The sequence below is a fragment of the Pteropus alecto genome, unplaced genomic scaffold (assembly GCF_000325575.1).
Source record: "Pteropus alecto unplaced genomic scaffold, ASM32557v1 scaffold109, whole genome shotgun sequence".
In the NCBI taxonomy this organism is placed as follows: Eukaryota; Metazoa; Chordata; class Mammalia; order Chiroptera; family Pteropodidae; genus Pteropus; species Pteropus alecto.
Window position 1 is genome coordinate 3,730,225 of NW_006494608.1, and position 17,786 is coordinate 3,748,010.

The window sequence follows — 17,786 nt, forward strand, 5'->3', positions numbered from 1 at the left end:
TTTCCCCAGATACCTGTCTTGCCAGCAGGTGCTTTAGCACCACTAATGTGTCTCCTTGATGCACATCAAGGTCAAATTTAAAAATAAAACAAAATCTCAAATCAAGAATCACTAATAAGGAAAGTAGATATAACTCCAGGCTGCTCTCCACATTTTCTTACTGTGCATGTGCATAGAAGTGGGGTTTGAGAGTAAAGCGAAGGGTTTATTTTAATGTGTTCTGTAATTGCCTGAGGATTAAACAATAGTCTAGATACAATATCTCCTTTGTTAAAAAGTCAAACATTTCAACTGATTACTCCCCATCAGGGTTTCCTACATTGACATTTTTCTGAAGTGCTACTGGTTTGGAAAAGCAGGGCTTATTAAGCTCCTGGTGCTACAAGATAAAGAGGTTCATTGACCTAGCAGTCTGGCTGCGAAATAAATCTGTTAGAAAGTGTACGTGTAGGTCATAACCCCTCTCTTTGGGATATAAAATGTAACATTAACATGGTATAGTAGCTGTTTCAGAAGTATGGAGAAGAAGCAATAAAAAGTGATTTGTAGCCTGATTTACAAAGCAGTTAATAATCACAGGGCCGAATGGAAAAACTTGGAGGGACAGTGGTAAGGGCAAAGTGAAAAAAAATGTGAGGTTCAAAATACACATCCATGAAATATGGGAATATAGAATGTTGAATGTAACAGTGGGTATCCATTAATAATGGAGGTAATTGGTGATGATACTCACGGGCATTCAGAATTTCCTAAATGGTACATCAACTTAAGGAAAGTATCAACAGGGTATTACAAAGGCTTTAAGAAGTGTGGAACCTAAGGAGTCTTTGCTTTAAATAACAAAAGAATGGTCTACCAGTGGAGAAGGATTGGAAGTTAATTGTGATCCTTCTACAGCTTGGATGCCAATGGCAGAGCCAACTAAAACAGAGAAGTCAACTGCTGTGGGCCCTATTGATCACTGCATGTAAAATCATCAGGAATTATAGAAATGTTATACTGCCTTGCTTTACCAAAACTCATGTTCATGTTCATGAATTTCAGGCTGTTTTCTTATGTGGGAGCGTGATGGAGTCTCCTAAACTGATTTGCCTATACGCACATTTTTCTTCTTACTATTCTTCTCCTACCTTCTAATTTCAACAATTTTCTTCTCTAGGTTTTCCTTCACATTGCCACCATCAGGAAAGATGGAAAACACTGCCTTGGGAAATGAGAAGGCAATCATAACTTCAACAGATTAGATGCACAGTGCTCAAAGTCAGGTCCAGGGATTCATAAGGTCATAACTATTTTCAAAATCACAGCAAAGTGTTGTTTGCAGAGTAAGTGGTGAGTAAGACTACTGGCGACTTAGCATAAATTATGATAGTAGCACCAAACTGTGCTCCTCACCACCACATACGATACAAAAAGGTACCAATTTCAAACATCCCTGATGATGCAATAAAATTATTAATTTACATACTATAATAATTGAATATTTTTAAAATATTCTAAATGATGAAATGGGAAGTATGCATAAAGCCAGAGGTGCATATTCAAGAACAATGGTTGTCTCAAGAAAAAGAACTTGTGTTAATGGATAGCTAGCTGAAGCAGCTACTTTTTTCATAAAACACCATATTTGTTTGAAAAAAAACACTTGAAATAAAAACAAATTGTAAAGTATCTATTTAAAGCAGGGGTTCCCACCCCCGGGCCATGGACCAGTACTGATCTGTGGCCTGTTAGGAACTGGGCCACACAGCAGGAGGTGAGCGGCGGGCAAGTGAGCAAAGCTTCATCTGTACTTGCAGCTGCTCCCCTGCGCTAACATCGCTGCCTCGGCTCCACCTCAGATCATCAGGCATTAGATTCTCATAGGAGCATGAGTCCCTGGTGCCAAAAAGGTAGTGACTGCTATTTAAAGTATCAATTAAATCAATGGATTTTAATCTAACAGAAAATAAAATTTCATTAATACAATTTCAGACTACATTAGCTGTAGATACTGCAGCTAACTTTGAAGAAATTACTATGTGTAAAGTTTTGGTATAACATCAAAGAATAATGGCACAATTATCTGAAAATGCTATTAAAACATTCTTCAAAAGATGGTGGAGTAGCTAAATGCTGTGCTCGCCTCCTCCCATGACCACATCAAAATTACAACTAAACTACAGAACAACTATCACTGAGAATTGCCTGCAGTGTAGCTGAACAGAGGTCCTATACCTAATGGTATACACACACAAAAGCCACATTGAGACTGGTAGGAAGGATGGAAATGTGGAATGGGCAGGCCCCACATCCATGTGTGGAGGTGAAAAATCAGAAGGAATGTCTTGGTTGTGAAGGTCTCCCTGAGGAGCAAAGAGAATAAGTTCCATAACTGGCTATCTAGCCCAGGGTAAAAAAGGTCTCCAAAACTGGGGGAAAATGTATCCAAAACTTTTGGCTGTGAAAACCAGCAGAGATCGTGGCTGAGTGAGATGGAAGTTTGATGGAGGCCCAGGTGTTCCTCTTAAAGTGCTCATGCTCAAACTTACTCACTGAGGGGCTCACTCACTGTGAGTTTCAGCTCTGGAGCAGAAGCTTGAAAGTCATCAGGGTCATAGAGTGAGGAACTGAATTGTCTGGCTTCAGGGTGAGGGTTTGAGGAGCAGATTTGTCCCAGACAGAAGTGTAGAAAGAATCCATTGTTCCTTTGTTGAGCCCTCCCCACACCCAGTGTGCAGCCAAGATTTACTTTCCTCCATCCCTCAGTATCTCAGTCTCTATCAACCTGGCTAACACTGGTCACTCTGCCCTAGTGATTCCCTAAGAATCTGCCACACCCAAATTTCAGACCAACCTAAGCTGATTCCAGTGGCTTTTCCATACAAATGGCCTATTTTCCTCTTGCTATGGACTTTTCTAGAATCTCTCAAAGGTTCACAATTTCCAAATAAGCAGCATCTGACCTCAGCATGCCACATTCCTCTTACAAAGCATTCCCAGGTCTGGCACTAGCAACAACAGCTGGCCTCAATTCATAGCTTAGCCTCTCTCAACCACCTCCAGGCTCAGTATAAGTGGCAACCATTTGCAGATACCCTATAGCTCATATCAAGTGGCTCTGGGCAGGGCACAGGCAGTGGCTGACCTTGACCTCAGCAGAACCCCTCCTGTGAGGCCCCAAAAGCAACACTCTCTGTGGCCAGCTTCAGAACACACCAAAGCACCACCCAACCACCTACACAAAGGACACACTCAGAGGGCAGACTTGTCAGGCACCAGATCCCTGCAAATGCAAATCCTACTTTGTAATGTCAGCCCCTGCACAACAGCTCCTCCACTGTAATCACGGCCACTCCTCATAATCAACCGGCCTAAGAGTCAACCACTCCCACTAATGTGCCAACAGCAGTCAAGACTCAACTAGGACAGTAGAGCACACAACCCACACAAGTGTCATACCTGAGCACCTGGCTCAGGTTATCAGGGAGACTGTGCCCTGGTCCCTACAGGACATCTACTACATAAGGCCACTCTACCAAGACCTGAAAACATAGCAACTCTACCTAATACACAGAAACAAACACAGTGAGGCAGCCAAAATGAGGAGACAAAGAAATGTCCCAAATGAAAGATCAGAACAAAGCTCTAGAAAAAGAACTAAACAAAATGAAGACAAGCAGTCTACCAGATGTAGAGTTCAAAACACTGGTTGTAAGGATGCTCAGTGATCTCAGCTCAGATTTCAGCAAAGAGGAGACATAAAAATGGAGGTAGAAAACACAAAAAAGAACCAGCCAAAAAGGAAAAATACAATAACTGAAATGTAGAATACATTTGAGGGAATCAACAGTAGATTAGATGAAGCAGAGAATCAAATCAGTGATTTAGAAGATAAGGTAACAGAAAACACCCAATCAGAGCAGCAACAAGAAAAAAAGCTAAAAAATATAAAGATAGTTTAAGGAGCCTCTGGGACAACATGAAGCATACTAACATTCGCATCACAGGGGTACCACAAGCATAAGAAAGAGAACAAGAAATTGAAAATCTATTTAAAGAAATAATGACATAAAACTTCCCTAACCTGGTGAAGAAAATAGACTTACAAGCCCAGGAAGCACAGCGAGTCCCAAACAAGATGAATCCAAAGAGGCCCACACCAAGACATAATATAATTAAAATGCCAAAGGTAAAAGACCAAGAAAGAATCTTAAAAGCAGCAAGAGAAAAGCAATTATTTACCTACAAGAGAATCCCTTAAGACTGTTAGCTAATTTCTCAAAAGAAACTTTGCCGGCCAGAACGGATTGGCACAAAATACTCAGTGATGAAAAGCAAGCACCTAAAACCAGCAAAGCTATCATTTATGATTGAAAGACAGATAAGCAGCTTCCCAGACAAGAAAAAGCTAAAGGAGCTCATCATCACCAAGCCAGTTTTGCATGAAATATTAAAGGGACTTCTTTAAGAAGAAAAAGAAAAAATTGTTTAACATGGCATATTTAATAAATAATATGAAATAATAAAATGACTATAACTACATATCTATTAACAATTGCTTTAAATTTAAGTGGGTTAAATGCCTCCATCAAAGACATAGGGCAGCTGAATGAAAAAGAAAACAATACTGTACATATGCTATTTATAAGAGACTCACTTCAGATCAAAAGACACACACAGACTGAAAGTAAAGGGATGAAAAAACATATTTCAGAAAAATGTATAACAACAACAAAAAGCTGGGGTAACAATACTTACACCAGACAACGTAGACAAAGTCTAAGCCATTAATTCCACTTCTGGGTATTTATCTGAAGAAGCCCAAAAACACTTATTCAAAAAGACATTGCATAATATCATATTGTGTGTCAACTGTAATTAAAAAATAAAAAATTATTTTAAAAAATTTTTGTTTTCAACTACATACCTTTGTGAGATTGGATTTTCTTTATACATTTCAACCTAAACAACATATTACAACAGATAGAATAGAAAAGCAGATATAAGATTCCGGCTGTTTTCTAGTCAGCCAGACATAAGAGGTTTGCAAAAACATAAAACAATGCCTCTCTTCTCATTATTCTTTTTGTTTCATAAAATACAATTGCATTTTACAATGTATTGTTTTTGTTAGCATGATATGGGTTTCTCATTGCTATATTAGTAGAATTAATAAATAAATATTTTAAATGTTTCATTTTAAATCACTAACTTGGAACATATTGACAGAGATTGCCCACATAAAAATTCTTTGGGGTGCTTGATAGTTTTTAAAACTGTAAAGGGACCCGGGACCAAAAATTTGAAAACCATTGGATTGGATGAATAAAAAATGAAAATTGAATCTTTATTTCCTATCATTTTTACTTCTGTTATTACCTAAACAGAATGTTTAGATGAACCTAATTTCAATTTTTAAACTTTTAATAATAGATAATAAAAATAATAACTGTTCATTGAGCATTTATTTTACACCGGCTCTTAGCTAACAACTTCATTTGCATTGCTTGTGTATGCTTGCTATAGATGGAATGTGTTTCTGACTCCTCCCAAATTTATATGTTAAATCCTAATCCCTAATGTAATAGCATTAGAAAATGTAGCCTTTGGGAGGTGATTAGGTCATGAAGGTTGAGCCGTCATGAATGGGATTAGTGCCCTTATAAAAGGAACCCCAGAGAGTTCCCTTGCCCCTTTTCTTCACATGAGGACACAATGGGAAGATAGCTAACTATGGATCAGAAAGCAGGTTTTCACCAGATAATGACTCTGATAGTACCTTGAGCTTGGATTTTCCAGCCTCCAAGACTGTGAAAAATAAATTTCTGCTGTTATAGCAGCCTGAACACACTAAGATGGTGATCTTCACAACATAGCTAGCTTTTAGTCTATGCCCATTGTACAGAGAATAGACCTGTGGCTTAAGAAATGTAAATAACTTGAGCAAGTTCACAGATGCCTGGTGGCACAGCCAGCTCTGGAAACAGTAGATCTACCTGGCACCAAGAACTCTGTCTTAAACCAGTAAGTTACATGGACAGCCTCCAAATGTCTGACACACACTGACGTTTACCATGTTCCAGCACTGTACTGTGCTAAGAGCTCACTGCATTTTATCTCATTTAATCCTAATTTTAAAGAGTAAGGTATTTTTCATTACCGTATCCAGATCAAGAAACTAAAGCCGTGAAGGATTAAGTGACTTAGGCATGACAAACACAGTTACAAAGAGTGGACCAATGATTTGGATTTTTGGGGGTTTTTGTTCTTCAAGTACATAGATTTGAGTTCATATTACAAATCGGTTCATGGTACACTAATTATCAGTTTAGCAAGAGCCCTCTTGTGATTTACTTCATTATTTTCTAAACGTTTCTCTATCCCCTACTCTCACTAATCTCTCCCATAAAGCCGCCATTTAATGTGTTTCATATTGCTCCTTAGATATATTTTTCTTGAAAAAAATAGTTTTCAAATGTATGTTTATTTGTCTAAATCCTGTGATATGATAGACATAATTCTGTTTTTTACTTTTTTAACCATACACTATTTTCATGATCTATTCATGAGGCTGTAAATAATTTATTGCATCTGATCACTGCATAGTATTCCATCATATGTGTCAACTGCTCTTTACCAGACTTCCCTAGCTTTCTCCAAATCAGTTCTCTTACACAACAAACATTCCCAAACATAACATCTTATGGACCACAGTTTTTTAAACATCTGTTTTCAGGAAGAGATTTCTGAATCACAAGATACAACATTATCAATTTCATTAAGTGCTGCTAGAAAGTTTTCCAGAATGGCTGTAAAAATATGGACTCTCACCAGTAGAGCATGAGGATTAATATTTTCCTCATTTTTCTGCAACACTTGGTATTGTACAGCTTCCTAATTTTTGACATTGTGATGGATGTGAGGTTTTATTTAATTATATTGTTTTAACTTGTGTTTTACTAATTATTACAGATACTGAGCATATCCTCATCCACTTGCTAGCCATTTGGATTTCTTTGTTTTTCTCCTTTGTTTTGCCTTTATTTAAATTGTATCCATTTCTCTATGAAGTTTTCTATCTTTTTCTTATTGATTTCCAAATGTTACTTTTATATTGAAATGTTAATCTTTTATTTGTATTAAACATTTTCTCCTAGTATGCTATCTATTTTTACCTTTGTCTAAGATTCTCTTCTTGAAAAATAACCTTTACTTTAAATGTACTGAAATTTATCAATTTTTCACGATTAAAAATTCATGTTTTTGGATCTGAGTTATAAATTTTAATCCAAAAGACATAAGATATTCTTCTGTATTTTCTTCTATTCAGTTTTGTATTTTGCCTTTTATATTTAATTCACCTGTATTTTACTTTTACATGATCAGTTCTATTTTTCTTCACATAGTGAGCCAGTTTCTCTAAGAGTTTTCACTAAGCAATTCATATTTTATTCATTGACTTGTGGTATCCATCACTTTCATACCATTTCCCAAATATAGCAGGTACTCTATTTTATTGCATGGGTTCTGTTTATTCTTGTGCCAATAACACATCATTTTAATCATTTTGATTTTGTAGTATTTCTTAATAACTTGTAGAACAAGTATGTTGAGACTCTATCTCTAAACCCTGGTACCATTTTGCCTTTCTTTTTCAAAAAAAAAAGAATGATGCCATCAGAGCGCATTTATTTTTACATCAATTTTGGAATCTCTTTTACAAGTTTCTTAAATTCTGCTTGAATTTTGTCTAGAATTGCATTGAATGCACAGATTAATTTAGAAAAGATTAATATCAAAACATGTTAAATTGTTTTATCCATGGACATGGTCTATTATCTATTCAGCTCTTTTAGGTCTTTTAATAAAGCTTTACATTTTTCTTCATTTTTTTTTATTTCTCCCATGCTTTTTTTAATAGGTTAATTCCTAGTTATTTTATATTTGCTGTTATTTTTGTGAAGCAAATCTTATTTTCTGTCAAGTTTTCTACTATATTATCATTACTTTAAAAAGGAGCTATTAATTTTTATAAGTTGATCTTATATTTGGCTACTTAATTTCTACACATAATATCCAATAAATGTGTTCATTTTGCTGGGGTTTCTATTTAAATTATTACAATTAAATGTTTCTGTGTCTTCTCAATCCTCAAGCCTCTTTTTTTTTTTTTTTCATGTCCTATTGTTATGTCCTATTGTTTTGCCAGAACCTTCAGGAAATGGCTCCACACCTAAAAAGAATATATCTAATATTTATTAATTAAAATTGATGTTTATTACAGCTTTTGAAATAGATTTTTATCAGATATAGAAAATATCCTTCCAGTTCTTTTTTTGAAATTTTTATCATAAATAGGCCTTGAAAGTTAATAGTTTTTTCTATAATTAATGAGATAATAATGTGATTTTTCTGCTGACCCATTTTTCTATTTTGATAAGATGAATTAAATCAATAGATTTTCTGATATTAAACTACTTCAAATTATTGTGATAAACTTTTTCTTTTTAATTAATAAATTTCTTTTTTAATAGCGATTTTAGGTTCACAGCAAAATTGAGTGAAAAGTACGGAGTTCCCATGTACCCCTATCTCTACACACCCACAACCTCCCTTATCATGGACATCCTGCACCACAATGGTACATTATCATCCAAAGTTCAGAGTTTACATTAGGTTTCATTCATGGTTTTGTACATTCTGTAGCTTTTGACAAGCATATATCCACCATTGCAGTACTTTATACCCAAACAGCCTCGCTGTGGGGTGCAATTCAAGTAGGAAACTTATAGGCCATCCTGGGGCCAACCTAGGACCAACCTCTTCCCATTTTTCTAAGCAACCTCTCTTTACATTTGTCTGAGAAAGATCAGCCTTTCCTTGTTAAAGGTACCTTCTCCATAGTAGAAGCGGAGGATACAGAGTGACTGACCTAATTGCTTTCTGCTCACCCCAGAGCTAGAGCTAGGGTTTTGAAGTAGAATTCCTGTTCACTTTCCTCCCCTCAGGTACTTGGTTCACATCTACTCCTGCCTGCTGTTTCTTTTCTCTCCCATATTTGACTCTCTGTGAGTTTTTCACAGTTTTTAAGATCTGAAAACAATCAACTCCTGTCTTGTTTTTGCTTCATCTCCAGAGTTGGTTTTGGCTTCAAGAGCCTGCATCTTATATTAGTTCTTTTCTTGTCAGCCAAAGTAGAGATTTAAATCTTAGTTTGTTTGACTCCGAAACTCATGCTCTATGATGTAATAAATAGAGAAAGGACTCAAGACATTGGAACAACTAGAATTCCAGATGCTATTTTAAAATGAGAAGCAAATAAGTAATTGACTCTCCTAGATAAATTCAAGGGCACATATCTTTATTCTCTAATCCATATGTAATCAACCTTCACTCTAGGAAATTTTGAAAATGTTATTATAAACTGTAGATAACCATTATTTTACTATATTATGGTATATTTTCTTCCTGTTTATTTGTATAAATTTTTCAAGACATAAGGAAAATCAATTTACATGTTTCTTCTTTAAAAAAAAAAAAACAGCATAAAGAAAAAAAGAAAAATCCTAAGACAATTCAAAGGGAATCTCACTTCAGCCTTGAATACAGAGCCATATTCCACTGAGGTCTTGGCATGGATAACATCCAGCTCCTCAGAAAAGTCTTATCTCATGCCAGTAATTGAAAAAGTCATTCAAGATCCATGTCCTATAACAATACAAAATAAGTTTTAAAGAACCCAAAAAGTTTGCCTACTGCTAGGCAAACTAATTCTTCCAAGTTTTCTTAGACCATAACAATTTTAAATTTGTAGTCTGCTTTGTGTTTTGGAGGTGATCTTCACTATTAGAATCTAATTTCTAATACATTTATACCTCCCAGAATTATACTTAATTTCTTAATATATAAACTCTACTTTTATTAAAACTCTAAACAGTGGTTTGAGGGACTTTTTCTATGTTAGAAGAATCCTGATTCAGTATTAAAGTATAGAATTTCCACCATTGCTTGTTGGTCATTATTTACATGGTAGTCACTAACTTAACACATATCCAAAGGAAAATTCAGGCCTTTATCTTATGCTGGAATGTTCACTGACAACCTGACACTCCTGAACATCTTCTGGAAGTTTAATTTAGATTGCTGTACCTTATAATAAAGTGATTTGACTAATATAAAGTTTTATTAACTTTATTTTTACTTTTCCATGGGGAAAAAAAAATGAGTTTTCAGGAAGCCCAAGGCAGAGAAAACCAACCTCTGCTTTTTCTACAGAACTTAATTAATGAATTGAAATTTAATAAATGAATCATCCACTTTTTCTTTTTTCTTTTTCTTTTTTTAATATAACAGTTTTATTGAGATATAATTCATATACAATACAACTCACCCATTCAAAATATACAATGCAGCGGTTTTTAGTGTATTTACAGCATTGTGCAAACTATCACCACAGTCATTTGAGGGACATTTTCATTATCCAAAAAAGAATTTTTGTATCCATGAGAAGTCACCCACTATTTTACACACCTCAAGTCCACACAACCACTAATTTACTTTCTGTCTTTATAGATTTGTCTATCTGGATATTTAATATAAAAGGAACTGTATAATATGAAACTTCTTGTGTCTGGCTTCTTTCACTTAGCACAGTGTATTCAAGGTTTATCCATGTTGCAACATATATCATTCCTTTTTATGGCTGTATAATATTTCATTATGTGGACATAACTATATTTTATTTACCCATTCATCAGTTGATGGATATTTGAGTTGTTTCTGCTTTTTGGCTACTATGAATAATGTTGCTATAAACATTTGGGTATAAGATTTTGTATGGACACATGCTTTCTTTTTTCTTGGGTATATACCTAAGAGTGGAATTGTGTCATGAGATAACTCTATGCTTAAATTTTGGAAGAAATGCAGAGCTGCCATTTTTTGATCTGATTAATCCTTCATCTTTCAAAAGACACTTACTCAAAGAAGATGTCCCTGCCCCTGCTCCTTCTTAGTTCCCCTGTAACACCCTCAAATAGCACACAATACTTCATAGCAATTGTTAAATTTCTGATACCATAGTTACTTGGATGTGAGCTCTATAAGGGAAGGAATAATATCTACTTAGTTCACCTCTGGCTACCTAGTAGGCACTCAATAAATACCTCTTAAATGAATAAATGAATGAATGAATGAAACAAGTTACTTTGTTTCCTAAGGAGCTGATATACCAAGACATTTTATTAATTAATTTTACTTATTAATAACACATCTGAAAATATACGATTAGCCTGAAATTTCCCAATAATGACATTCTGTAATTAAACATTATCAATAATTTTGAGACACATTGTCCAGGAGTCATTAAGTATCCTGCTTTAGAAAATCAAGATGCATAAGAAGAGCATCATAGAACTGGAGTGCAACTCACTGAAGATAGAAGGCTTAGTCCCAGCCCACGCCTGCACGTACAACCATTGACTCCACCACATATGTGCCTATTTCTAGGGCATAAGAGAATACAGACTATGTCATTAAGTTCTAAAGTGGTAAACCAAGATAACCAAGATAACTTGATACTATTGCCTTATATTTTTCAGTCGCACATACATGATAGACAGTTGTTAAATATTATTTTGTATAAATATAATTTATTTATGCAACTATTTCTTTCATTTTAAAAACTGGAGTTTACTTGCTATTGTTTGTATAGTTTGGTACAATATTCTGGAGAGTGATTTGACTAAATATATATATGTGTGTGCATATACATATATACATATATACATATATATCTTTTTTAAAAAAATGTGCTTATCTTTTGATCTGGCAAATCCACTTCCAGGATTTTATTTTGGGGAAATAATCCAAGAATTGTATATGTGTGTATGTAAAAATATATGTACACAAAGATGTTCATTGCTATATTATTTTTAAAGAGGGAAAGTTAGAAATAAACTCTAATTCCAATAGTAGAATAATAAAACTAATATTAATTCACCTCTCTAATTGAAAATATGTAGTGTTTGTGTCTGAGACTGTAGAAGAATATATATTGACAGGGAAACACTGACCATATTTATTAAGTGAAAAACAAGTTACATTTACATACACAGTATATAACAATTTTAATTTTTCAAAACACTTAAGAATTTTACTAGGAAAACTGCAGCCACAGCATTTCTGTATTAATATGACTTCAGGAATTGCATGGTTTTAATAGCAAAAGAAATCATGTGGAAAATAAGCATGAAGTTTAAAATGTAACAGCATGTTGTTACATAGGCAGAGCAGAGCTTTTGATTCTCAAAGTATTTCCCCCTCCTGATTATATCAGCAAGTTTTTGGAATTTCTAAAGATGCTTCCCTGGTTGTTTAGAAATTCTTTTGGCATTTTGTTTTCTGAAAATATAAGATTCAAGACAAGTGTTACTATTAAGAGTGGGGAAAGGAATTTGTATACTTTGATGATTTTTAAGTTTCCAAATCTTGAGGGGAAAGAATTTGAATACATTTTATTAAGAACTCAGTTGAAATTTTCTGGCAGGATTGATAGATATGAGTTGTGGCAATGAAACAGGAATCAAAGACTTTGTTATGTCTCCATTTGTCCCACCACCATAATTTCACCCCTCTGCAAAACGTGAGAATGTCACCGATTATGCCAAAGGAATTTATGGCAATCTGATTTTCCAACATTCAGACTCATGATCAGGTTGTAGGAAATAGAGAGGACACGTACCCTCAAATTATCAACCTTAAAAGCAGAAATTTGATTTGAAATGAGATGATGCGCCTTAATATTATTTAAATAAATAGAAAAAAAATAGAACATTTTCAGAATCAGGATCAGTCTGAGCTCTCACACGTACCTGGAATCCATGGAAGCCACATGAATGTCTCTGATGTAGATTTGGTGGGAAATGAGAACTTACGCTTCAACAATAGCAAATGGCATTGGGCACTCACTGATTTGAGATTAAGTTGCCATTTAAATGGACCCTTTACCTCTCAGCTATCAGAATAGTACAGCCAACAAATTTGTCTGTGTGGGGGAAGCAGAGGAAATGTATTGGGTCATTTGAAATTAAATCCCTTGCAGCTGACCCATGAGAGGTGCTGATGGCTTCCAGATGGTGCCTTGTCCAGTTCCCATTGGCCAGATGTTTGGGCCTGTCCACAAGAATTGTTTTGTATGTAGAGTGGGAAACCATGGAGATAGCATTGGGTTTACCATTTAAATAAGAAAATTCCAGTCAGAGGTGTGGTCTATAGCTTGAAGTATATTCAGTGCACTGACTGGCTTTAAACTCCAGCTCTATCTCATCAGAATTCTGTGCCTTTGGGCAAATTATTTAAACTCTCCGAGAATTAGTTATCTCATCTGTAAGATGAGGGAAATAAGAACACTACTTCATAGCAGTTTTGTGAGGAATACAAAAGATAATTTATGTTACAGTGCTACTCAATAGCACTTAATAAATGTTAGCCATTTATAATTATGAATATCATTGCCATGATCTTTCTACAAATATTGATTGAGCACCTTTTACTTGCCTAGCATTGCATTGGGTGCTGAAAATACAAAAAAAAAAAAAAAAATGCTAGGACATCATGTTGGCCTTCTAAACAGTCCGTCATTTATGGAAGACAAGTGAATAAATAAGTAATTGACCAAAGTGAATCAGCGATTGAACAAAGCTCATAGGTATATGCACGCAGTGTTTCAGGAGAGAAGAGAGTGACATTTATGCACACCCACCACTGTCATCCTTGGTTTAATAACACCATCTTTTAAGTTTAACATATCCCATGAGACGGCCATGATTTCCCCCACTTAACAATTAAGAAACAGGCAAAAGTAATTTGTCCATGTTCACATATCTAGAAAATGGCAATGTTCAGTTTGTCTTACCTTCTAATCCTTCTAATCCACCAGCCTGCCTTCTAAGTACCAAGAATGCCTGAGTGGCGGGAAGTAGCAAAATGGAGTCAGAAAATGTTTCACAAATGAGGTGAAAATTTTGATTCAAGATGAATAAGGAAGAGTTCTCTATATGCGTAAAGGGCAGGAAAACACCAGGCAATGGAAATTTTATATATTAAAAGTATGATTATGAAATAACAATATGTCCAGAGGACTGCAGTTCTATTAGCTCCAAAAAACAAGCTCTGGGTGTGCGGGTGTAGGTCTGGGAAGAGCCAGTAGAAATGAATAAGGAGACTGGAAAAGTCAGTGGGGAATATGTCACAAAAAGACACTGTAGATGCTCAGGAAGTTTGAGTTTATTTGTTATATGTACCTTTCATCTAGTTATCTTCTTGATTTAGCATAAGCCATAAGCAGGTACTCAGTGAACCTTGCTCTTTAGCAGAATAAAGGGATGAGTTAGAGTTGAAGAGAATTCTGCAAAGTTTGAAGATCTCCAACATCTCCATTTGCTCCAGAGGCAAAGAAAAGTGCTCCAGTCAATGGATTTGAATGTAATTCTTTCACAAATTCAGTTCATTCCACAAATGGTTACTAAGCACTTACTACACAGAATACACGGGTTTAAATACATGAACAGAACCAAAAATTCTTGTCTTCATGGGACTCACATTTAAGTCAAGAAGACAGAGACTCAATGTCACAAAAAGAGTAAATTATGTAGGGTGATGATTAAGTGCCACAGGAAAAATAAAGCAGAGCAAGTGAGGTATGTAGGGCCAGATGGGGGCATCTTTTGCAATTTTAAATAGGGGTGTGTAGGGAGGACTCACTGAAAAGAAGATATTAGAGCATTGTTTGAAAGATGTGAGAGAACGAGGCATATCTGGGAAAAGACAATCTCAGGCAGAGAACAAACCTGTACAACAGCTTGAGGTAGGCACATGCCTGACGTGTTTGAGGACCAGAAAGGACGTGAATGTGGCTGGAAATAATGAATGAAAGAGAGAATAGAATGCCATGGGGTCAGAAAAGTGCCTCTGAGATAAATGGAAAAGGCATTGAAGGGTTCTAAGCCAAAGAGTGGTATGATTTGACTTAGGTTCGGAAAAAATCCCACTCTGGGCGCTGTGGTAAGAATAGACATAAAAAAAATAAAAATAAAACCTTAAACCAGGAGTAGCTGGGTGCCTCAAAGTTAGCTCTTAAATGTCTAAATTAATGTCTCCCAAATTTTATGACTGTGATTCATGGGAATAAATATGTTCTATATGATGACCAGTGTAAATGCATACACCTATCTAACTAAAACAAAATTATATAATTACACTAGTTACTCATGTATATAAGATGGATTTGATGTTTTTTATCCTACTTTATTCTATTTGATTTTTTAATTTTCTGGTTGTCACTCAATAAATTGTTTTTATGAGTATATCGGTCATAAGAGGTTTTAAAAACATTTGAAAAGGAATCTTTGCACAAAATGTATCATGCATTTCAAGATGATTAACAGTATCAGTCTTATGGCATAATACTCTGGATAAGGCTGAGATTCATTAATTTTAATAATATTAAATAATTACTTCATAATTAAAATGTTAAAGTCAAGTCCAATATCCTTATAGTAGAAACAACTGATGACAATATTTACTTCAAGTAATTCACAGATGTAGAGCCTCAAATCATATATTAAACAATCATATAAGATAAAGTGATGTTGAGCATTAAGTGGAAAATAAAATAACATAGCACTAGTGCACACTAGAAATCATATGTGGATAGACTGAGTTAAAAGTTGTTTTAAAGAATGAAATTTTAGCTTTTCCTATGACAATGCCTAGCTAGATGAATATTTGTACTCAACCGAGTTACTGGATGCTGTTTTTTTTTTCATAGAAGAAAAAATTTTTTGAACATTTTCAATTACGGATCACATTTCATAGCCTTAGAGCATGTCTGTTGAACTGGACACTCCACCCAGCACTGTGCTACTGGAGACAGCCAGGCAACAGGAAAAGTTGTTGCTTACATGGCTGGACCTGTAATCAGTCACTTTTTAATTTATTCTAGGAGTATATTATTTATATAACGTTGAGTGACCATTTTCCAGGCTCTTAGCCACCCTTTGAACCTTTGCCCATGTATATTATCAACCTTCACTTGACATGTTGAAATATTTAGATGCAGAGTATATAGCAGAGACTAAAGTTGGGAGGTGTCAAAACACGACAAGAAAGAGTTTTCTTGTTTGATTTCTGGCAGGGATCAGAGTGGAGGTGATGGAAGGCTTGGGAAAAAGCCCAATTCTGTCATTGATTCTAGCCAACTTGGCCGACTTCATAGGTTTAGAGGGTTCAGATGAGCTTTGTGTCCATAGACCTTTGAAAACTTGTAGAGAAACTAATCTTACTATCTGAACTTTTCTGAAGTTCAACACATCTAATTGCTCTGGAGTCAAACTTTTGACTACAACCAGACTCTCTCCCCCCACCACATGCACCAAAGGCAGTGAGCTCTGATCATATGCACTAAACTCACAGAAGTGGCAAGAAAGTTGATAGAGCATGCGCCTGTACCTCACTTGAAGTGAGATTGTTACTACTTACTTTACTTTGCAGCATGCATACCAAAAATCATCTAGAGGCTTTTGTCTTTTTCGTTTTGTTTTTGTGTTTTTACAACTAGTAGATCTATGCCAATAAAAATGGCCTCTATATGATATATTCTTTTGAATGTAAAACTTTCCACTTTTCCCCTAGAAAATTTAGGCTGTTTTTTATTATTATTTCCAAAGGATGAAATTAATTATTTGTTTGTATTTTATAAGTGAAGTGTGTGTGTATGTTTGCATGTTTAAAATAATGTTTAATTTATGATCTGCATAAAGTCTAAAGCTACTTAGTAATTAAAATTTTCATGGTTCAATTTTTTTCTATATCTATATTTTAATTTACTCAGTGAAAACAAGATTTATCAGAGAAACCATGATATCTGGAAGTATATAATACTGAGTGAAGAAAGAGATGGTTTAGGAAGAAAGATGAGCTTTTTTTAAAATTCATTGTTTTTACATTATGCAGATCTCAGATATTCATCTTAGGGCTTTGTAGAGGTCTGTGCAAGCCTCCACTTAGACTGAAGTTATCTTCAACGCACACATTTCCTTGAGAGTATTCTTATTGAATCCATATTTCCAGCTTTTATATCCCTGGTGTTACTTTGCCTACGATGCTGGCTCAGGATCAGGAATATGTCTTACATATCCCTGCCACATTTTCTGAATGAATTTAGAGTTCCAGTGGTAGCTGCATTTTCTCTGAACTGTAGATGCATTCAAGAAAGACCATGTCTGATAGAGAATAATCACCAATGTCCTCTCTTCTGGCAGGCACATTTCTATGAGGCACGATCCATATCCCCAGTACTAATATAGAGGCCTGCATGTATGTGGGTCTCCCAGCTTGGTCAGGAGAGCAGTTGGCCTTCATTTCATATCACATTTCAAATGTATGTGGGCCCATATGCATAAAAGCACAAAGCATTTACTAAAAGAGACAAGTAGAGAGAGTAGACAGCTTACTGGTGCTTCTTTATTTCCCACATCCAGACTCCCTTGCCTAATATCTACTAGTGAATTTTACACTTTAAATATCAATAATGTGAAAAGTTTATTGAAACGCCAGTCGATATGTAACAGGTATTTCAAACAAATATATGACAAACCAAAGAATAAGATATACACTACATTGCTGTATTTTTGCAAACCTGTGGGATTTTTGTTTTGTTTTGTTTTTTTCTTTACTGCACTATCATTGATTCAGTGAAAAGAGGCCTCCATTTTACTCCAACTATTTAGCATTTGTGTTGGTTT